The sequence below is a fragment of the Somniosus microcephalus genome, chromosome 30 (assembly GCF_052327205.1).
Source record: "Somniosus microcephalus isolate GS21.2 chromosome 30, FLI_Smic_1.0, whole genome shotgun sequence".
In the NCBI taxonomy this organism is placed as follows: domain Eukaryota; kingdom Metazoa; phylum Chordata; class Chondrichthyes; order Squaliformes; family Somniosidae; genus Somniosus; species Somniosus microcephalus.
Genome location: NC_141016.1, coordinates 37,032,576 through 37,055,874, shown reverse-complemented (window position 1 = coordinate 37,055,874; position 23,299 = coordinate 37,032,576). Strand labels below are relative to the sequence as shown.

General features: G+C 44.7%; 1 protein-coding gene and 1 pseudogene across 1 annotated transcript in view; one reads left to right on the top strand and one right to left on the bottom strand.

Moving 5' to 3' along the window:
• LOC147098148 (scavenger receptor cysteine-rich type 1 protein M130-like) overlaps positions 1-23,015 on the top strand; it is a 188,131-nt pseudogene extending 165,116 nt beyond the window's left edge.
• The window catches only part of LOC147098145 (scavenger receptor cysteine-rich domain-containing protein DMBT1-like), a 530,447-nt gene that overhangs the window by 211,735 nt on the left and 295,413 nt on the right, over positions 1-23,299 (bottom strand). The window lies entirely within an intron of this gene.

Here is a 23,299-nt window from a genome sequence, read left to right as displayed (position 1 = left end):
GCAGCGAGTTGTTTAGATGTGGAATGCACTGCTGGAAAGGGTGGTGGAGGAAGAGCCCATAATATCTTCCAAAAGGGCATTGGGTAAATAATTGAAGTGGAAAAATATGCAGGGCTATGGAGAAAGAGCTGGGGAGTAGTTCGAATTGGCTCGATCTTTCAAAGAGGTGGCACAGGCACGATGGCCGAATGATGTCATTCAGTACTGTATCATTCTATGTTTATATAAATGTAGGTGAGGTGTAGTGGATCTTTTTGAGGAGGTCCCTGAGAAGGAGGACAGCTTTGGATGTTCCTATATGGTCTTCCAGAAAACATTAGTTAAGGCTTCGGACAAGAGATTATTCGCATAAATAAATGTGTCCGATATTGAAGATGAAGTTGTAATGAATTAGAATGGATAAAGGATTGATTAACAGACAGAAAACAGAGAGTAGGGAAAAATTGGTTATTTTCAGATTGGGAGTTTGTAACTAGTGGGGTGCCGCTAGGATTAATGTTTGTGCCTCAGCTATTCACAATCTGTATTAATGACTTGGATGAAGGGACCGAGTGCAATGTGCCCAAGTTTGCTGACGATAGATAGCTAGGTGGGAAAGTAAACTGTGAGGAGGACGCATAGAGCGTGCAAAGGGACATAGACTGGTTAAGTGAGTGGGCAACAAAGTGGCAGATGTGGTATAATGTGCGGAAATCGGAGGCAATTCACTTTGGTAGGAAGAATAAAAAAACAGAATATTGTTCAGTGAGATTTATGTGTCCTAGTACAAGACCCACAGTGCGTTAGCATGCAGGTACAGCAAGCAATTAGGAAAACAAATAGCTTCATTGCTATAGGGTTAGAGTACACATTTAAGGAAGTCTTGCTGCAATTATACAGGGCTTTGGTGAGATCAGGCGTGGAGTACTGTGCACAGATTTGACCTCCATAGCCATGGAAGGATATACTTGCCTTAGAGGTGGTGCAACGAAGATTCACTAGTTTGATTCCTGGGAAGAGTGGGTTGTCCTATGAGGAGAGATTGATTAGATTGGGTCTATAGTCTCTGGAGTTTAGAAGATTGAGAGGTGATCTCATTGAAATATATAAAGTACTGAGGGGTATGACAGGATAGATGCTGAGACATTGTTGCCCCTGTATGGAGAATCTACAACGAGAGGGCATAGTCTCAGGATAAGAGGTCGGTATTTTAAGACTGAGATGAGGAGGAATTTCTTCACTCAGAAGGTAATGAATCTTTAGAATTCTCTTCCCTAAAGAGCATATTCAAGGCTGAGAGAGATAGAATTTTGGAATCTAGATGTAAAAAGGGATATGGAGATAGGACAAGAAAGTGACGTTGAGGTGGATGATCAGCCATGATCTTATTGAATGGCGGAACTGGCTCGAGGGGCCGTATGGCCTACTCCTGCTCATAATTCTTATGTTCTTTTGGGTTGGAAATTGTTTTAGAGGTAGGACACAGGGATTACGGATAAAGGGAATAGCTCTGATTAGCGGGTTAAGACAAGTTTTGCTCTTTACGGAACTGTACTGGGGCCTTAACTTTTTACCTACATATTTAGTGATGACTTGAATGAAGGAATGGAGAGTAGTATGACCAAGTTTGCAGGTGACACTAAGTTAGCAGGTGCACAAGCTGTACAGGTGGGATCAGAAAGTTACAACAGGGCACAAATAGATCAAGTGAGTGACCGAGTCTGTGGCAGGTGCTGTTCAATGTGGGCAAGTGTAAAGTCATCCAAGAAAGACCAATCAAAATATATTCTTAATGGTGAGAGAACAGGAGCTGTGGGGAAGCAAATGGGTTTGGGTGCCCAGACAATAAAGCTAGTGCACAGGTGCAAGAAGAAGTAAAAAAGGCGAATGAAATGCCAGCCTTCATATCAAGGAGGCAGGAATACAATTGAGAGGAAGTGATGCTTCATTGTTAGTCAGACTCCATCTGGAGTGTTGTGTTCAGTCATGGAAGGATATAGTGTTCCTGGAGAGGGTGCAACGAAGATTCACCAGAGCGATACCAGGGCTAAAAGGTTTAAATTATGTGGACTGTTTCATAAATCTGGTCTGTATTCCCTTGAGGTTAGAGGTTGAGGGGTTATATATTTGAGATGGTTAAAATGATAAAAGGATCGATGAGTAGATATGCAGAAAATATCTCCTCTGGTGTGGGAATCCAGCACAAAGAGCACATTCTTAAGGTTGGAGCTCGGTTATTCAGGAGAGAAATCATAAATCTGTAATTCCCTCCCCAAAAGGCAGTTGTGAATTTCAAGACAGAGATTAATAGATTTTTCTTAAGTAAGGGTATCAAGGGATATGGAGCAAAGTAGGAAAAGTGGAGTTGAGGTGCAGATCAGATCAGCCATGATGGATGAACAAACTCACGGGGCTGAATAGTCTACTCCTGTCCCTATATTACAGGTAGTCGTAACAGCAGTAGCGGCAGTAATAGTAGCGGTAAGAACAGCAGCAGTACTGATACTGAAGCTAATAGTTGTAGCAGCAGTAAGAGCATTAGCAGTATTAATAGTAATGGTAGCAGAAGCAACAGTAGCAGTAATAGTGTACAAGTAATACTAGCAGTAGTGGTGGGATTAGCAGTAGTTGTAATGGTGGCAGAAGTTCCATAGAAGTAGTAATGGTGGGAGTAGTAATGGTTATTGTTGTTGAGCTGGAACCAGATGCGATGTGAATCCACCTTAAAGTGTTTTCCATTGTGACTCTGATAATTAACACGTTATTCGTTTTCAATAATATAATAATATTACTTGGTATTGTTATAATTAACATTTAGGTCACAGAGATCTCAGACTGGTATCCGGGGACACCGGGTGCTCCGGCCGGGTGGAAGTGCTACACGGAGACCAGTGGGGGACGCTGTGTGATGTTTACTTTGGTTTAGAAGACGCCAGCGTGGTCTGTGAGCACCTTCAGTGCGGGGCAGTCACCGCAACCCCGGGAGCAGCTCACTTTGGGGAGGGAACCGGCCTAGTGTGGAAGGAGAACTACAGTTGCCAGGGGAACGAGTCCCGATTGTGGGATTGTCCGGTTTCATCCTGGGATCAGTTTCGCTGCTCACATGGAAATGACACCAGTGTCATCTGCTCGGGTGAGTCCACTCAGTGTATTGAACTGAAATACACCAACTGTAGATGTTTCCATTGCCACTGAGCGAGTGTTTGTCGATCGATTTCTCGCAAGTGAGTTAGTAATGAACCAAAGGGCTTCAATGCAGCACAAGTGTAATCAATGACTGCCTCGTCTTCCGGTGTTTATCTCTGTCCGGGTGATTCCAGAGCATTACCCAGAATTCAGCAGAATTGGCTAAAACGTTCAAACAACGACAGTGGCGACACTGCTATAGAATGGTCAATCTGCATTTGTATTGAAACCACAATAAATTATACCAGTTAAAATATGAATCAACACTATAAAATGATGAGGGTGTTCCATACGATAGATGTAGATAAGATGTTTCCACTAGTTTGGATGACCAAAACTAGGGGACATCAATGTAAGTTTGTCACTAATGAAGTCAAAAATTAATTCAGGAGAAAACTCTTTATTTAGAGAGTGTTGTGAACGTGGAACTAGCTACCAGAATGAATAGTTGAGGGGAGCAGCATAGATACATTTAAGAGGAAGCTAGATAAGTGCAGGAGAGACAAAGGAATGGATGGATTTGCTAATGGGGTTAGATCAAGTAAGGAGGGGGTATTCCTATGGAGCATAAACACCGGCAGAGACCTGTTGGGCCGAATGGGCTGTTCCTGTGCTGTAAATAAATTATAATACTTGAAACCATTCTAAATGCTACCAGTTTAAAATATTAACCTATATGCGATTCCCCGTAGAGATCAGTTGTATTGTCATTGAAAACTCCAAGTGTTAATATATTGCTCGATAAATAGTATGAGGTGATTTTAATATTCAATACACTGAGTGCAATATAATTACTAGTGATTGAAATACCTCAGGTTATATATCAGTGTGCTGGACCTCTGATTATTTCACGGGACCTCACAGTTCTCCCGGTGTCCTGGGTCACACTGATCGCTCACCAGCGCCGCCATCTGGTCCGTTATGTCAGTGCTGTTTTCAGGGCAAATTCGCTTCGGCGTTTCACACATTGGCACATGGGAACACTGGAGACAGGTGGAGGCCCATCAACCCTTCGGCCGGTCCCCCAGTGCCTATAAAGCAGAACTACTTCACTGGCTGCGAAGCGGTTTGGGACGTCCTGCAGTTTTGAAAGGCTTTACCAATTTAAATTTCTGTCTGTTTCATTCCGTATTGAATAAGATAAACTTTGAGCAGCTAGAACCCATTTCAAACCCGTGCTCCTGCCTTTGATCACAGCTCATATCAATAGCCGGCCTGGGCCGCCCGCCCCCAATTTGTTTTTAGCCGCTTTCCCCAGATTAGCCTCCAGAAGCAGCTCGACATCTCTCTAAAATCAATTCACTGAGAAAAGGTAATGGCGGAGAGGATCTGCCTACAAGCCTTGTGGGTAATTATTACAGAAATGTGATCATTAAAATTAATAATATTATGGGATATTTTGGCTCAGTTTAACCGTTGCTCTCAATGTGTTTCTTTTTGTAGATGAAGGTTGGCCGCCGAGACTGACTAACGGGGGAAGCCGCTGTGACGGGCGAGTGGAGATTTACTACAACGGCAGCTGGGGGAGAGTGCGGGACAACCTCTGGGACCTAAATGATGCCAACGTGGTCTGCAGACAGCTGGGCTGCGGCTCTGCGATAGCCGCTTATAACTCTTCAAAGTACGGAGAGAGTGAAGGGCCCGTGTGGGTGAATGATGTCCAGTGTGAAGGAAACGAGTCTCAGCTCCGGAACTGCAGCTCATTCACATTGAATCCATCTCTCAATGACAGCATCGGCGTAGGGGTCCTGTGTTCAGGTGAACAAATGGTTCTATTTTACAGAACCATAAATGGGAATATCTAATCTGCTGAGAACTGTTTTAATACAGGTCACATATTCCTCTTTGTCTCTCCAACCACTTATTTAACTCAGGGTGTGACAGCAAAGCTAGAGCACACCGGCAGAACTGAAAAATAACAAGAACTTGCATTTATATGGCGCCTTTAACGAAAGATAAACGTCGTAAGATGATTCACAAGGAGAAAATTGACATTCAGTGAAAGCCGAAGGTTGTAGGACAGGCGACTAAAAGCCTGGCCATTTGGGTAGGTTTCAAGAGCTGGTATTAAACCAGGAGAGGCGGCAGGTTTAGGGAAGGAATTCCTGATCTTGGGACCGAGACGGCGAAATCCACGGCCGCCAATTGTGCGCGAAGGAAGTCGGTGATGCACAAGAGGCCACATTTGGAGAACAGTAGAGTTCCCTAAATGATTAGGGATGGAGGCGGTTACAGTGATAGGGGGGGGTTGAATCAATGAAGATATTTGAACCTGAGGATGGTAATTTAAAACTACAGGTTTTGGCGGACAGGAAACCAATGGAGAGCAGTGAGCAGAGGGAAGCTGGTGAGTGTGACTTGGTGCGGGTCAGGATATCAGGAGTTTTCGGTTGAGCTGAAGGTTATGGAGGGCGCAGGATGGGAGGACGGCGTTTCAGCAGCACATGGGCTGAGGCAGGGACGGAGGTGAGCGATGATACAGAGGTGGAAGTTGGCGGTCTTTGTGACGGAGAGCACGTGGGATAGGAAGTTCAGCTCGGCTGTCAAATGCGCGCTGAGTTTGCAAATCAGTTCCTTTGTGCAGCACAAAAGTGTAGACAGATGTGCTGGAGATTCACTGGTGTAAGTTTCATTATGCTGTGTATAAGTGTGGACAGTTGTTCTTCAGATGTACTTGTGTAAGTTGCATAATGCAGTGTGTAAATTTGGACATATATTCTGGTTACGGACTGATGTCAGTTCCAACATGTTGTATTTACGTGTAGACAGATTTTGTGGGCTTGTACTTCCGTACGTTGCATTCTGCCGTATGCAATGAGCAGCGGAAGTGATAAATAAAGCTCTGCATAAGAATGTAAGCTAGTAAGACGGGGGCCGGGGCGGTGGGGGGGAGGAATCAGGTGAAATTAACATAGGCCTGAAGATAATATAAATAGGAGATGTGAGTAAATGTCAGACCAAGGTAATGAAAACTGGATACATTAACGGTTAGGGAACAGATACACTTATAGAGCAGAAATATAAATTGATTGTTAAAAATAAAGTGAGTGGAACAACTAATAAAAACAAGTTAAATTGGCTGTACAACAATGTGCACAACATTCGAAACCAAACGGGAGAACTGGAGGAAATAAATCTAACGATGGAGAAATGAATAGAATGTTATGCTGAAAGGATTAGAGGAAGGGGGGAGGGAGGAGGCACGTGTGGACCATAATACCGGGTTGGATATTTGGGCCGAATGGCCTGACTCTGTGCTGTACATTCTATATAATTCTACGTAAGATGTAAGTGCAGAGAGATGTTCCGGGATATAAAATCATGTACCTGTCACAGACACATAAAAAGCACTTTTTTATTAAACTGCAGAAGCAGCAATGTTTGGATTGAGTGATTAGATAAATGTATATTGGAAGTATAATCCTCCTGCATTGTTCTCTAACAGGACACGTGCAGTTAAGGTTGTCCGACGGTGGAAGTCCATGTGCTGGGCGAGTGGAGGTTTATTACAGTGGGACCTGGGGCTCAGTTTGTGACGATTCCTGGGACCTGGCCGACGCTGATGTGGTTTGCAAACAGCTGGATTGCGGAAATGCGGTGGACATGGAACTTCCTGCTGCTTGTGGACCAGGCTCAGGCCCGGTTTGGTTGGATGAACTGCGCTGTTCTGGTAACGAATCGTTTCTCTGGGAATGTCCCTCAGCACCGTGGGGAAACCACGACTGTGCTCATAAAGAAGATGTGAGGGTGGTGTGTTCAGGTAAGGGCGCTTTCTATCTGCTCATTTTCTGCAGGGTTATATGCGAGGCTTTACTCGGGAGTGTTTACATAGAATCTACAGCACAGAAACCGGCCATTTGACCCAACTGGTGTGTGTGATGTTTATGCTCCGCACGTGCCTCGTCACTCCGTACTTCATCTAACTCTATCTGCACATCCTTCTGTTCATTTCTCCCTCGTGTACTTATCTAGCTTTACCTAAAGGCATCTACGCTATTCGCCTCAACTACGCTATGTGGTAGCAAGTTCCACATTCTAACCACGCTCTGGGTAATGAGCTTTCTCCTGAATTCCCTGTTGGATTTATTAGTGACTATTTTACATTCATTGCACCTAGTTTTGGACTCCCCACAATTGGGAACATATTCTCTATGTCTACCCTATCTATCCCCTTCATAATTTTAAAGATCTCTATCGAGACAGCCTTCAGCCTTCTCTTTTCTAGAGAAAAGTGCTACAACCTGTTCAGCCTTATTTGATAATTCTAACCTCTGAGTTCTGGCTTTATTCTTGTAAATCATTATTTGCACTTTCTCCCGTGCGTGTATATCCTTTTTGTAATATGTTGAACGGAATTAACTACAGCCCCCCAACTTGGTGTCCTCCATAAATTTTTAAATTGTACTTCCAAATCCCAAGTCCAAATCGTTTATGTAAATGATGAACAGCAGCAGACCCTGCACCGATCCCTGTGGAACACCAATTCTGAGCTTCCACCAGTCTGAATAACTACCTTTAACCGCAACTCTTTATTTTCTGTTTTGTAGCCAGCTGGCTATCTATTCTGCTACTTGTCCTCTGACTCCACATCGTCTGACGTCAGTCATGATTCTAAGAAGTGTTAACTTATGGAAGGCCATTCTAAAATCCATGTATATTACATCTACCACATTAACCTTGTGTACATTTTCTGCAACTTCTTCAAATAATTCAAGTAGGTTGGTAAAGCATGAACTTCTCTTTGAAATCAAGTTTGCAGACGACACACAGCTAGCTGGGCGTGTGTGCTGTGAGGAGGATGCCAAGAAACTCCAGTATGATTTGGACAGGTTTGGTGATTGGGCAGATGCAGTATAATGTGGATAAATGCGAGGTTATCCACTTTGGTGGCAAAAACAGGAAGGCAGATTATTATCTGAAGGGCAATCGATTGGGAGAAGGAGAAGTGCAACGAGGCCTGGGTGTCCTTGTGCACCGGTCGCTGAAGGTAAGCATGCAGGTACAGCAGGAGGTTAAGGAGGCAAATGGTATGTTGGCCTTCGTAGCGAGAGAGCTTGAGTACAGGAGCAATGATGTCTTGCTGTAGTTGTACAGGAACATGGTGAGACCCCACCTTGAATATTGTGTGCAGTTTTGGTCGCCTTATCTGAGGAAGGATGTCCTTGCCATGGAGGGAGTGCAGCGAAGATTCACCAGACTGATACCTGGGATGGCAGGAATGACGTATGAGGAGAGATTGCGTCGATTGAGCTTATACTCGCTGGTGTTTAGCAGACTGAGAGGGGATCTCATTGAAACTTATAAAATTCTAACAGGACTAGGCAGACTAGATGCAGGAAGGATGTTCCGGATGGCGGGAGGGTCCAGAACCAGGGGTCACAATCTAAAGATAAGGGAAATGCCATTTAGGACAGAGATGAGGAGGAATTTCATCACCCTGAGAGTGGTGAACCTGTACAATTCTCTACCAAAGAAGGCAGTTGAGGCCAATTCATTAAATATATACAAGAAGGAGATAGATATATTTCTTAAGGTTAAAGGGATCAAGGGATATGGGGAGAAGGCAGGGACAGGATACTGAGTTTGAATGATCAGCCATGATCTCATTGAATAGCAGAGCAGGCTCGAGGGGCCGAATGGCCTACTCTTGCTCCTATTTTCTAAAATTTCTATGTGCTGACTATTCTTTATTATATACAAAAGCAAAATACTGTGGATGTAGGAAATCTGAAATAAAAACCAATTAACGTGGAAATATTATGCAGGTCAGGCAGCATCTGTGAAAATTCAAACGTTTCATGTCGATGACCTTTCGTCAGAACTGGAAAAATATGTAACAGTTTTTTAAGCAATTACAGAGTCAGGAAAGCGGGGAGGGGAGGAAAGAACAAACGGGAAGTCAAGAAAAATTAAATGACAAAAGGGATGATGGTGCAAGGCAAAAGGACACGATATTGGGACAATAAAGAAACAAAAGATGGGTCTAGAGAAGGTGTAAATTGGAATAGCAGAATCATCAGCAATGGCCGCTGTCTGATAATATTCAGGTATATTTATTATCTGAAATTTTTCAAATCAGTATTGAGTCCGGAAGGCTGAAAAGTGTCTAATCGATAGACGCGTAGCTGTTCCTCAAGGTAACGTTGAACTTCCAATCTCATCCCTTGCTGTGTTTTCACTATCCCGTCTGACCTATCCATCACTGACCCCGTATGATCAGCATCCACTTACGCCCCATCTCAATGAACTTCGAGCTCGGCACAATGCTGAGCTCTTTTTCAATCACCTTCACCTCCATACGCACTTCTCTGGCCAGAATCTTCCCCCACGTAGAGTATCCTTTCTTCCATCTTCAGTACTCTCGTTCCACCTGGATCCCTCCATCTAGACTCTTACATGCTCTAGATATTTTCATTGGGAATTGCCGGCGTGACATCAGCCATTTCAATTTCTCTACTCCACTCAGTCACTCTAATCTACCTCCCACTGAATTTGCGGCGATCCGTTTTCTCGGATCAATTCCTAATATTGTCATTAAACCTGCTGACAAGAGTGGCGCTGTTGTTGATTGGTGAACTGACCTCTAACTTGCAGAGGCTGAATGCTAACTCTCTGAAACCACCTCCTACCTCCCACTGCAACATGACCCCACCACCGAACATCAGCCCATCATTTTCAAGATGGTCAATGGCCTCCTCTTCCCTCAATGGTCTCCAACGTCAAAATGCCCCAACCTCACACAGCCCGATTCTACCTCCATCTCAAGATCCACCAACAGGACTGCTCTGGTACACCCAACGTTTCAGCTTGTTCTTGCCCCACGGAAATGATTCCTTCCTATCTCGACTCTTTTTCTCAACTAATCCAGGCTCTTCACACCTGTATCCATGAATCTTCTGACGCCCTCCACTACTTGAACCGTTTCCCGTTTCCTGGCACTAACCATCTCCTTTTCACCATGGACGTCCAATCCCTCTACACCCCATCCCCCACCAGGCCGGCCTGAAGATTCTCCACTTCTTTCCTGAATAGTTGGTCAACCAATCCTCATCCTCCACCATTCTCCCCTGCCTGACTGAAATTGTTCTCACATTGAAAAATAACTCGTTTGACTCCACTCACTTGCTCCAAATAGACGATTCTGCTGTGGGAAGCCATATGTGTCCTAGTTGTACTTGATTTTTCGTGGGATATGTGAAACATTCTTTGTTTCTTTCCTACTCAGGCCTTCTCACTCACGTCTGTTTCCGGTACATTGATGACTGTATTGATGCCATTTCCCCCTTTGGTGCTGAACTGGAAAATTTCATCAACTTTACTTACAATTTCCATCCTTCCCGGGCCTTCACATGGTCCATCTGCGACTCTTCCCTTCCCTTCCTCAAGAACTCTCTCTCCATTTCTGGGGAAAAGCTATTGACCAATATCCACTATAAGCCCACTAACTCCCACAGCTAACTTAACTTCACTTCCTCCCAGGCTGCTTCCTGTAAGTATTCTATTCCATTCTCCCAGCTTCACCATCTCCGTCACATCTGTTCTGCTGATGTCACCTTCCATCCTAGTTTTTCTGAAATGTCTTCATTTTTCCTCAACCGAGGACTCCCCTCCACCATGGTTGAAAGTGCCCTCAAAGTGTCCTTTCCACTGCCCGTATCTCTGCGCTCATCCCATTCCACCCTTGCAGAACCACGATAGCTTCCCCTTGCCTTTACCTTCGAACCCACCAGCCTCCACATTCACAGAGCAACCTCCACAATTTCGGCCATTTCCAGCATGATTCCACCAACAAACACATCTTCCGCTCCCCTTTCAGCATTCTGAATGGACCGTTCATTCCATGACACACTGGTCCAATCCTCAATCACCCCAACACCTCCTCCCTTTCCCACAACTCCTTCACATCGAAGTGCAGGAGAAGCAACAGCTGCCCTTTTCACTCCTCCCTTCCCACCGTCCAGGGCTCCAAATATACCTTCCAGGTGAAACAGTAATTTACTTGTACTTCTTTCAATTTAGTACACTGTATTCGCTGCTCAAGATGCAGTCTCCTCACATAGGGGAGGTCAAACGCAGATTGGTGACCGCTTTGTGGAACCCCTCCGTTCAGTCTGCAAGCTGACACCAAGCTTCCACTTACCTGTGATATTTATTCTATGCCCCAATCCCACTCTGACCTCTCTGTCCTCAAACTCCTACACTGGTCAATGAAGCTCAACGTAAGCTCGAAGAAAAGCACCTCATCTTTCAATAAGGAACTTTACAGCCTTCTGGACTCAACATTGTGTTCAACAATATCAGATCATAACCTCTGCCCAAATGCTTTCGTGCAGTAGCTATTGCTGATGATGCTGCTATTCCCATTAACACCTGCTCCAGACAAATAATTTGTTTCTTTTGTCCCATTACCATCTCCTTTTGCCTTGCACTATCATCCATTTTGTCTCTTAATCTGTCCTGCCTTCCATCCTATCACAAGCCTTCGCTTTTGTTCCTGCCGTCCCCAATTTCCCCCTCCTGTACTTCCTTAAAAACCTTTTCCATCTCCAACTTTTTCCAGTTTGACGAAGGGTCACCGTCTTGAATTGTGAAGTCTGTTTCTATCTCCACAGATGCGGCCTGACCTGCTGAGTATTTCCAGCATGTTCTATTTTTATTGTTTGTTCAACGTTCGATTTCTAGCTGTATTTCTATTAAATTTCTGAATAATTATCGACACTAGTGAACACAACCGGTGCAACATGTTTTGTGCAGTATGAACACACAGCGAGTTATCAATTGAACCACCTGGATACTTCTTGCTTCATTGACAGAGCACAAGGAGCTGAGACTGGTGAAAGGAAAGCATCGCTGTGAAGGAAGAGTGGAAGTGTTCTACAATGGGACCTGGGGAACAGTGTGCTCGGAGAAACTGGATCGACATGATGCAGAAGTGATCTGTAAACAGTTACAGTGCGGCCCCCTCATATCTATTGAGTATCACACTCGGTTATTCGGAGCGGGATCCGGACCCATTTGGCTCGATGAGATGGAGTGTGATTCGGACGAATCCTTCCTTTGGCAGTGTCAGACAGACCCGTGGGGTGAACACAACTGTCATCACGGGGAGGATGCAGGTGTTGCTTGTTCAGGTAACACAAGGAACCTCCCAATGTGCGGGTGTTATTTCAAACATTGATGTCCAATACAGTCAGCATATTTCTCCTCTTAACAGAAGCCAAAGTGCCGGAGAGATCCCACAGTTCAAGGGTCTGCGATCGAGAATCTGGGTCTAAACATGAACATTCACCAGGTGCTTCAACCTCTTCATTATACCAACTATCTGACTTGTATTCCAGGCTTGTACTAAATAAATAACAATAAATGATTCTCTTTGATAGACTCGGGACAACCGTTGCGCCTGGTTGGAGGCAACACCAACTGCTCCGGGAGAGTGGAGATATTGTCCAATAACAGCTGGGGCATGGTGTGTGATGACTCCTGGGATATGGCCGATGCCAATGTTGTCTGCAGACAGCTGGGTTGCGGCCCCGCTCTATTGGCCGCAGGAGGGGCCGCAATTGCCCAGGGTGCCGGTCTTATCTGGCTGGATGAGGTGAAGTGCACCGGAAGTGAATCCTTTCTGTCCGACTGTCGTTCCTCACCACCAGGTCAACATGACTGTGATCACAAGGAAGATGCCAGTGTGATTTGTTCCGGTAAGGGTCGCAGGGGGTTTCCTCGTTCTGTGAATGTGACTCATGGATTTAGGAAAATAAGAACAAACTTTATATTTACAATGCAAAATCTTAATGTTTGAAGTTGCTGAAATGTTTGTGCAATATGTTCCACATAACTCGATTTGCCTCCTACTGCTTCTCCGTTCACACCTGCAGGTACTTATCATTATTAGTACTATTATTTTTATTAATGTTAGCGTTCATATTAGTGGTATTGGTGTTATTGACATTTTCTTGGTTTGTTAATTTCTGAAGTTAACGTGAGCAGTTTTAAATTGACTGAAACATTTTAAAAAAATACAAGGCGGACTGTGTCTGTGTTAAATCTTTCTGTAATCTTGTGATTAAGGACAGGGAGGTAAAAGCATCTCCATCCCTGTTGCCATCTGCATAACCCTCGGAGTCCTTCTAATCTGTGAGTTGATCGCACTGATGGCGGTAATACAGAGGAAGTCAACACGAAGAGGTGAGGCTCAAATCTTACCGCTGAACTAACACTTGATCTCACATCGCTTCATATCCTGGCGAGTCTGCAGTTCATTGCACTTTTCCATATGACGTACATTGGCTCCCGGTTAAACGATGCCTGGATTTAAAAATTCTTATCCTTGTTTTCAAATCCCTCCATGGCCTCACCGGTCCCTGACTCTGTAATCTCCTCCTGCCCCACAACTCCCCCCCACCACCCAGATATCTGAACTCCTCTAATTCTACACTTTTGAGAATCCCTGACTACAATCGCTCAACCATTGCTGGCCGTGCAGTCTAATGCCGAGGCCCTCAACTCTGGAAATCCCAGCCTAAACCTCTCCATCTCTCTTTCATCCTTTAGGACGTTCGTTAAAACCTACCTCTTTGACCAAGCTTTTGGTCACCTGTCCTAAAATTTATCTTTATGTGTCTCAGTGTCAAATTTGTTGTCTTAAAATACTCATGTGAAGCGCCTTGGAACGTTTTACTACCTTAAGGGCACTTCATAAATACAAGTAGTTGTTGTTTTTGAGTGTCACGTGATCTTGTTAGAAATAAATCTGAATCCGCTTTTGGCGAATTGTTCCATTCAATGTGCTGCCCGAATTAGTAAAATGGGACACTTAAAATGGAGAGTTATTTAAAGTGTCCACATTCACTGTCCCAGTTCATCAGCCGGTATATGAGATTCCAGAAGAAGTTACTTGCTGCAACAGTGGAACAGAAAGTTTAATTGAACTGTTTGGGCTGTGCTTTCACTTATTTTCTGTTATTCTTCCTTTATCCATTGGGTATCCATTCCACCCTTTCAGTTTCTGGGTCCGGTTGCCCAATCTCGAACTCTCTGACCGCGTTCTGCCCACCATTTTGAGAGATGACAGTTTTAAAGGCCTTTCTGCATTCTCCGCTGATGATTCGACCTCCCAACACAACTATTCCACTCCTATCTCACCCACCCAACACATTCCTGCTCCGTGTACACAGCAAGGCTCCTCTCACACTGACAGGACATGCCAAAGAACCATCAGCTCCTCACTCGCGCTCCCAAACTGATGCTGTCCGCAGAGATCAGTCAACTTCACCCAGCTTCTCTTCAGCTGAACTCCCCGTGTGGCCCCGTAAGCGAGCGATCAACTGGAGCTCATTTCTCCTGATACCCTCTCATTCCCTCTTCCCGAGGTCAATACAACTGGCCGCAATCTGCTGGAGGTGAACATGTGTCTGCACAGAGACACAGACACACACACGGAATCACACACACAACTAACCTCCTACACATCCATGTTAACTGATTCTGGCCACTGACTATCACTATATCTGTCATTTGGATTTATTCGCTGATGAATTCCTGTGAAACGCGCGTGAAGTGAATCAACATGTTAATCTCCCCGCCCTCCCTCCAACAGGTGCTGTCACTCGCGGCAGGGAGTCACCTGCTGGTTTGTACCAAGCAATTTATGAAGAGATTGAGAATATTCCCCCCGGCGAGGATTCCGCTCAGACCCACGGTTCAGGTCTGTATTTTTCGTTTGATATCGAATCTTCACTGGACAAATATCGCCTCCCCTTAAATACCCCTTTTAATGGTCAATGTACTGACTGGACACGATCAGCAGTCCGCTCACTGTCCCCATGTGAAGGAGTCCTGTCACAGTGAGAGTGTCTCTGTGTCCGTGTGTATAGTGAGAGCAGCAATGGTTTGGGGAAGATTCCCACTGGTCGGTATTGTTCAAAGAACGGGTTTTTGGGTTGTTTCTAAATAGCGAGCAGAGACGCTGTTTCCATTTCCCACCCGGCTCCACACGGACTCCCTCAGATATCTGAGCCCAGGAATAATAAACCCATCGGCTGATTGTATTCTTTTATTTTATATTCACTCAAACATGACATGAAGTCACAGATCGATTGATACCATCTTCATTCCTTCACTTATTGTCTTCCCTTTAAATATTGGGCCGAATATTCTGATCCCAATTGTGTGTACGCGCTGTGTAAGGCCTGCTTTTACCAGGATAAGAGTTGAAAAAAGTAACAAAAAATATTTTCACCCATTTATCATTTAAAAATTCGTTTAAAAAAGGTAAGTTTATTTTAAGCTCCGTAAAAAGCTTTAATTATTTTTTCAAAAAATTAAATTTTTGTTTAAAATATTTAATTTATTGTAATTTGAACTAATTTAAAAAAGGTGAAGTTTTTTAAAATTTATTTAAAGTTTTACAGTGTTTTTGGGGTGATCTCCATTCATATATTTGACAGGTCCGTCTGTCACGTGCATAAAGGGAGATTCCCTTCTTTGATTGGCTCCCCATGGCCCACTTGATCCCAGGGACTCTTGTGTCTCTGGGATACCTGGGCCCTGTGTACTTGGAGTTGGAAACGCCCAGGAGCGGAATTATACGCACCTCAGGAGCCCTCAGGTAAGTGCGTAGATTTTTTCCAGATCAAAGGTCTCCGCACGCGGGAAGCCTCCGATCGCTAAATACGGCCCATTGGCCTCGACGTTGCGGTCGGATGCTTGCTGTAGACGAACGCATCTGAACCGCAAGAATAGGACGCAGCTCCCTGCTGCCTCCAGATCCTTGGTCTGTTCCACTCCTGGGCCTGTAGGTGTCCGCCTGCAGTGGGCCAGTCCAACCAATCACAAAGGGGGATTCCTAATTTGCTTATGGGGATTCCATTTAAGTATAGAATCGCCTTAATCATAATGGCCCAGATTTTCCGGGGCTGATGACCGAGTACGTGGTGTGTACGCAGCCATTCGTGCCCCACAACTTCCGGGTTTCCACAATGCGCAAAAATTCGGAACTTGCGATCTTTCAAGTTTCAGCTCGACAGATCCACCGCATCCCGGGAAATGGACACAAAGCTGGCGGAGAGCTGGGCTATTTAACCAAATACTGCCCAGCGAATGCCCGTGAAACTCTTACACCTGGTAAAAGCAGGGGTAAGGACTTCTTTTTAAGAGTAAGACATTAAATAAATATTAAAATAGTTTTAAAAATTATTTAAACATAATAAAACTTTAAAATTAGTTTAGGTTATTTTTAGCCCCTTAAAAAGTTTACATTTATCGTTCAAAAATTTAAGCTTTGGCTTTAAATGCTTAATTACATGGTATTTTAATTAATTTTGAATGTGAAATGGTTTGTTTTTATTTAACTGGTGCGCAATTGTCTTTTTTAGTGGATTCCTATTCATGATTATGGGGATTCCGTCCGTGAACACATTAGCATAGTGGCGATTCTCCTTTATGATTGGTTGGGCTGGCCCACGTGATCCGAGAGGTGCTTGTGAGCCACGTGCGCCCTGGGTGTGCGCGGAGAGGCCCAGGACCGCAAGTGTCCGAACCTCCCAGACCATCAGGTCGGTTCGCACTATTCTTGCGGTTCGGAGGCATTCACCCGCGGGGAGCCCCCGACCGCAAATTGAAAGCGCAGTTTCACACCACTTAAATAAAAATAAATAATCACAGGTTCCAAATTAGTTGAAACACAATTTAATTAAACATTTAAAACAATTTTTCTTGTAGAATAAATATAAACATTTTTAAAGGTGCAAAACATTACCTGAAATAAATTAAAATATATACATCACTCTAAGAAATGTATTTCAAGAATTATTTAAACCCTTATGCTGGTAAAAGAAGGTCTTACCGCTGCGTTTACCCGGTCTAAGGCTTTCGTGGCCATTCGCTGGGCAGTACTTGGGCAAATAATCCAATTCTGCACCAGTGAATGTCAATTTGCTGCGGATTCGAACGATCGGTTAAACAGAATCTGGACAGATTGCAAGTTCTGGGTTGTCGGGCATCACACGCGGAACCCTGAACTTGCAGGAAACTTACGATGGATGGTGTGTACACCGTCATTGGCCGCGGAAAATCAAGGCCATCATTTCCTGTGTTAGCTGACCTTGGAGTCTCTGTCACGAACATTTCATTTTATTCCCTTTAAGCAATCCAATAAAAACTCGCTGCTTTTATGAGTCGACAGTCGCATTGACCCAGATTCCATTTCTATCGGTGACTGGATTCCTGTATCTGGAACACGTTCCTCGCAGGAAATCCTAACCTGTGATTGATTGTTTCTATCCGACTTATTCTAATAGATTGTATTCTGATATTTAACATTAATTTACACATTGTGCTTCAGGATATTATAGCAATAACGCTTATCGAATCGATGAAACCTTTGTATGGGCTATTTTTAGGGAGGGATATAACCGTTAACATAAATCATTCCTTTAAAAACAGATGGATGAAGGAATCGGATATTGTCCTCCTTGCACTATTTTCTGACCCATGTGTGGGGCGGGGGTGGGGGGTCAGTTTGTGCCGTCACCGCCGGCAGTTTTAGAGTCTCTGAAAATGAAAGAGACAGTGGAAGGCTGGAGGGATCATGATCAGGAAACACCGCTCACTCGCTCTGTACTAAACAACTATGCTATACACTATTTTCTCTGCTCTGATATCCGAGATATTGCCTGTACTCATAGGCTGTACTGTATATTATTGTGTCTGACCGCTGGGAGGCCGTCATTTATGGTCCATCCTTAGTTGTACTGATAAGGTGGTGATGGGCCCTCCTCCTAAACCACTGCAGTCCTTGTGGTTAATAATCTCCAACAATGGTGTCAGTTACTTAATTCCAGCACATTGTCACAGGGACGATGAAGCTACTGGGCCGGAAATTGCGGTCGGAGGCTTCCCGCGGGCGAATGCCTCTGAACCACAAGTAAACTCCACACCTACCTGGTGCCTCTGGACCTTCGGACACTTGTGCTCCTGGGCCTCCAGGCATATGCCTTTGTCAAGGCCCACGTATCTCAGGAGCACATGCGGTGCGCAAGCATCCCTGGGATCACATGGGCCAACCCAACAAATCAAACGGGGATTCGCATTATGCTCATGGTGGCATAGTGGTTAGCACTGTTGCCTCACAGCGCCAGAGACCCGGGTTCGAATCCGGCCTCGGGCGACTGTCTGTGTGGAGTTTGCACATTCTCCCCGTGTTTGCGTGGGTTTTCTCCGGGTGCTCCGGTTTCCTCCCACAGTCCAAAGATGTGCAGGTTAGGTTGATTGGCTATGATAAATTGACCCTTAGTGTTAGGGGGATTAAATACGTGGGGTTACAGGGATAGGGTGGCATATGTGTTGTTGTAGGGGTTACGGGGATCGGGTGGGATATGTGTCAGTGCAGGCTCGATGGGCCGAAATGGCCTCTATCTGCACTGTGGGGTTTCTGTGATTTCTGTGAAGGCTTGCATTTATATAGCGCCTTTCACGACAACCGGACTGAAGTACTTTTGGAGTGCAGTTACTGTTGTAATGTGAGAAATGCGGCAGCCAAGTTGCGCACAGCAAGCTCCCACAAACAGCAATGTGATAATGACTGAAAAATCTGTCCTTGTTATGTTGATTGAGGATAAATATTTACATACGCAATCCACATAAGTATAATAGGAATCCCCTAAATAATACATTTTAACAAACCTGCAATAAAAGTAAATCATCACATGGTCAAAATTCATTAAAATAAAATTGAATTAAACATTTAAAACGAAAATTTAATTTTTGAATAATAAATGTAAACTTTTTTCAAGGCGCATAAAATAACGTAAACTAAATTTAAAGCTGTTTATATGTTTAAATCATTTAAATAAATATATTTTTCTATGTATTTAAATGCTTACACTGGTACAAGAAGGCATTACTCCTGCTTGTACCAGGTGTAAGGGTTGTGTGGGCATTCGCTGGGCAGTAGTTGGGCATATAACTGAACCCGGCGCCAGCGAATGTCCATTTCCTGCGGATGAGCATGATCTGTCAAACAGAATCTTGACAGATTGCAAGTTCTGTGTTTTTGTGCATGTGCATCACATGTGGAAACACGGAACTTGTGGGAAACTTATGACCATGTATGTTGTGTGTATGCGATCATAGGCCCTGGAAAATCCGGGCCATTATGTTGTCTGCTCCGATGTCCTGAACAACCTCTCCAATAACCATCCATATTCTGTGTTTGACAGTTTTTGCTTCCATTGACTCGCTCAATCAGATTGAATATTACACCAGTAACATTTTGGGTGACACTGACCCGGGATCAGAAAATCCTGAAAGGAACTCCTCCAGTATTCAGGGTGGGTACATTTTTACTTCCTACAATCGCCTTTTTGGACTTCACGCTTTCTACTACCTAAAACCAACAACTAAAGATAACAGAGCTTACTTGCCGATGAATGACACTGCCAAGAACCCGTAGTACCGGACAGTGGTTTTAGTTACAAAATATTGTAGAAATAATTTGGATTTGAAACAAAATCATGTTAATTTCCCCCAATGGTCTAATGGAATTTTTTTTTCATTCCTGGATTGGCTGGCAAGGCCAGCATTTATTGCCCATCCCTAATTGCTCTTGAGAAGGTGGAGGTGAGATGCCTTCTTGAACCGCTGGAGTCCCTGTGGTGAAGGTACTCCCACAGTGCAGTTACGGAGGGAGTTCCAGGAGTTTGACCCAACGACGATGAAGGAATGTTGATATATTTCCATGTCCGAATGGTGTGCAACTTAGAGGGGAACTTGCAGTTGATGGTGGTCCCAGCTGCCTGCTGCCCTTGTCCTTCTAGGTGGTAGAGGTTGCAGGTTTGGGAGGTGCTGCTGAAGAAGCGTTGGCAAGTTGTTGCAGTGCATCTTGTAGATGGTACACACTGCAGCCACGGTACGCTCGTGTTGGAGGGAGTGAATATTTAAGATTTTGGATGGGGTGCCAACCAAGCGGTTGCATTATCCTCGATGGTGTGTATCTTAGAGTGTTGCAGGAGCTGCACTTATCCTGGCAAGCGGAGAGAATTCCATCAAACTCCTGACTTGTGCCTTGTAGATGGTGGAAAGGCTTTCAGGAGTCAGGAAATGAGACAATCGCCACAGAAGTACCAGCCTCTGATCTGCTCTTCCAGCCATAGTATTTATGTGACTGGTCAATGGTGACACCTTCCATTACTTTGCTGGTGATTGAGAATAGACTGATGGGGCGGTAATTGGCCGGATTGGATTTGTCCTGCTTTTTGTGAACGGTTCATACCTGGGCAGATTCTACATTGTCGGGTAAATGCCAGTGTTGTAACTGAACTGGGACAGCTTGGCTAGAGGTGCGGCTGGTTCTGGAGCACAGGTCTTCAGCCGGCAAGTTGTCAGAGCCCATAGTCTTTGCTGTATCCAGTGCATTCAGCCATTTTTTTATATCACGTGGAGTGAATTGAATTGGCTGAAGACTGGCTTCTGTGATATTGGAGACCTGAGGAGGAGGCCGATATGGATCATCCACTCGGCACTTCCGGCTGAAGATGGTTGCAAACATTGCAGCCTTGTATTTTTCACTCACGTGCTAAGCTCCGCCATCATTGGGGATGGGGATATTGATGAAGCCTCTTCCTCCCATTAGATATTTCATTATCCGCCACCATTCACTATTGGATGTGGCAGGACTGCAGAGCTTTGATCTGAACCGTTGATTCTGTAAGTTCTGTAACCTTGCTGCCCTCAGTGCTTCTTCCAAGTGGTGTTCAACATGGAGGAGTACTGATTCAGCAGCTGAGGGAGGGTGGTAGGTGGTAATCATCAGCTGGTTTCCTTGCCTGGCTCGACCTGAAGCCATAAGACTTCATGGTTCTGGAGTCAATGTTCAGCACTCCCATTACCACTCCCCCCAGAATGTATAGCACTGTACCGCCACCTCTGGTGGGTCTATCCTGCCGGTGGGACAGGACATACCCAGGGATGGTGATGGTGGAGTCTGGGACATTGGCTTAAAGGTATGATTCTGTGAGTATCACTATGTCAGGCTGTTGCTTGCTAGTCTGAGGGACAGCTCGCCCAATTTTGGAACAAGTCCGCAGATGTTAATGAGGAGGACTTTGCAGGGTCGACTGGGCTGGGTGTGTCGCTGTCGTATTCAAGGTGGATCATGATCAGGAAACCCCGCTCACTCTCTCTGTACTAACCGACTGTGTTATACACTATTTTCTCTGCTCTGATACCGGAGGTCTTACCTGTACTAATGGACTGTACCTTATTGTGTCTGACTGCTGGGAGGGCCGACATTTATGTTCCATCTCTAGTTGCCCTGATAAGGTAGTGGTGGGCCTTCCTCTGAACCACTACAGTCCTTGTAGTGAATGATCGCCCACAATGGTGTCAGTTACCAAATTCCAGGATATTGTAACAGGGACGATGAAGGTATTTTGTTGTCTGCTCCTATGTGCTAATCAATCTCTCCAATAACCATCCATTTTTTGTGTTTGACAGTTTCGGGTTCCATTGACTCCCTCAATCAGATCGGATATTACACCAGTGACATTTTGGGTGACAATGATCCGGGTTCAGAAATACCTGAAAGGAACTCCTCCAGTCTTCAGGGTGGGTACATTTTTACTTCCTATAATCTTATTTCCGACTTCAAGCTCTCTACCACGTAAACCAACAACTAAAGACATCAGAACTTACTCGTCGAAAAATGAGACTGCCAAGGATCCGTAGTACTGGACAGTGATTTTAGTTACAAAATATTGTGGAAATACTTTTGATTTGAAATAACATCTTATCGACTTCCCCCAATGATATAATGGAAGGAAACATTCAGTTCATTGTGTTTCCTCACACGGCTCTATGGGCCGTGAAATGTGAAATGTATGCGTAGGTTGGGTGGGTGATTCAGTGGGAAATGTGTGACTTTAAAACGGAGACTAAACTGCCTCGACACGACACGGTCCAATCATTGCCCCAGATAACCCCACTTCACCCGAAGACCACATTGGTCCACTCTCCCGCCCTGCAAGGCCCGGGTAGATTGATTTATAATAATATCATTCTGAGCACTCAGTGCTGGCATTTGGTTTCAGTGGAAATCTCTATTTCCTCCCAGGTCCGGTTCCGGGCGATTATGACGATGTCGAGACTGGAGTCACTGACACTCAGGGCGTCACTTTCTGCTGGACGGTGGTCCTGATGATCTCCTCACACTCAGAAGTGCCGGCGGTGATCTCTCCACTCTCGGTGAGTTACATCTCTGACATTCCCGCAGTCAACAGCCCTCTGTGTAGGAATGGACTGGCGCTGTTTTAAATTCCTTTCAATCGGCGGTGACACAGGGAGTTGGTTGATTTAAGTCCACGCTGTGATTACAGGAAATGAAGTGTTCTAGAAAAGAGATGTCCTAGAAAAGAGATCCTGATGCTGTTCAGTGTGGATTATCTTCCTTGTTAATACTCGCACCAGGAATCATTCCAGTGCTCAAACTGAACCGCCCGATTCTCGGATATTAGATGCACCTCGTCTGCTGTCACCCAGCGGTAAAACCCAGCACGGGGGTGTGGGTAGAAAACAATTCTCTTCCACTCACAGACCAACAAAGTCCAGCCCCTTCACCAAATTGACAGATATATGTGACCCACACTGATGCGGGTTTTACCGCCATCATTAACCCATAATCTGTCTCTCCCACAGTGTACAGCTCTCAGACCCGCACTGATCCCGGTTTACCGGTTGCTTCCACTCCTGTTAACAATGACCATGTTCACTGTGACACGTTCACAACCCCGGACATTCCGCCACCGATGGGCAGTGATTGTGTGGCTGAAAATGTTACATCTACGTCAAGCCGGTAAGAGAAATTTTTTATTATATGTTGCATTGTTTGTGCCCCAGTGCTGGGGGAGTGTCCAGTCCCGGGTGGATTCTACTGTGTGACAATGGGCAGTGTGTTCAACCGTTAGTGATACTGAAACTAGCAGAGAGAACATGCTGTGTATTTACTGTGGAAATAAATACCCCATTATACTGGCTGTAATTAATTCAATTCTGTGATTGTGGGGAGTGTCTTTAACGGCAAACTATATTGAAACTATCAGAGAGATTATGTTTATTTATTAGTTAAATAAAAGTCAAATAG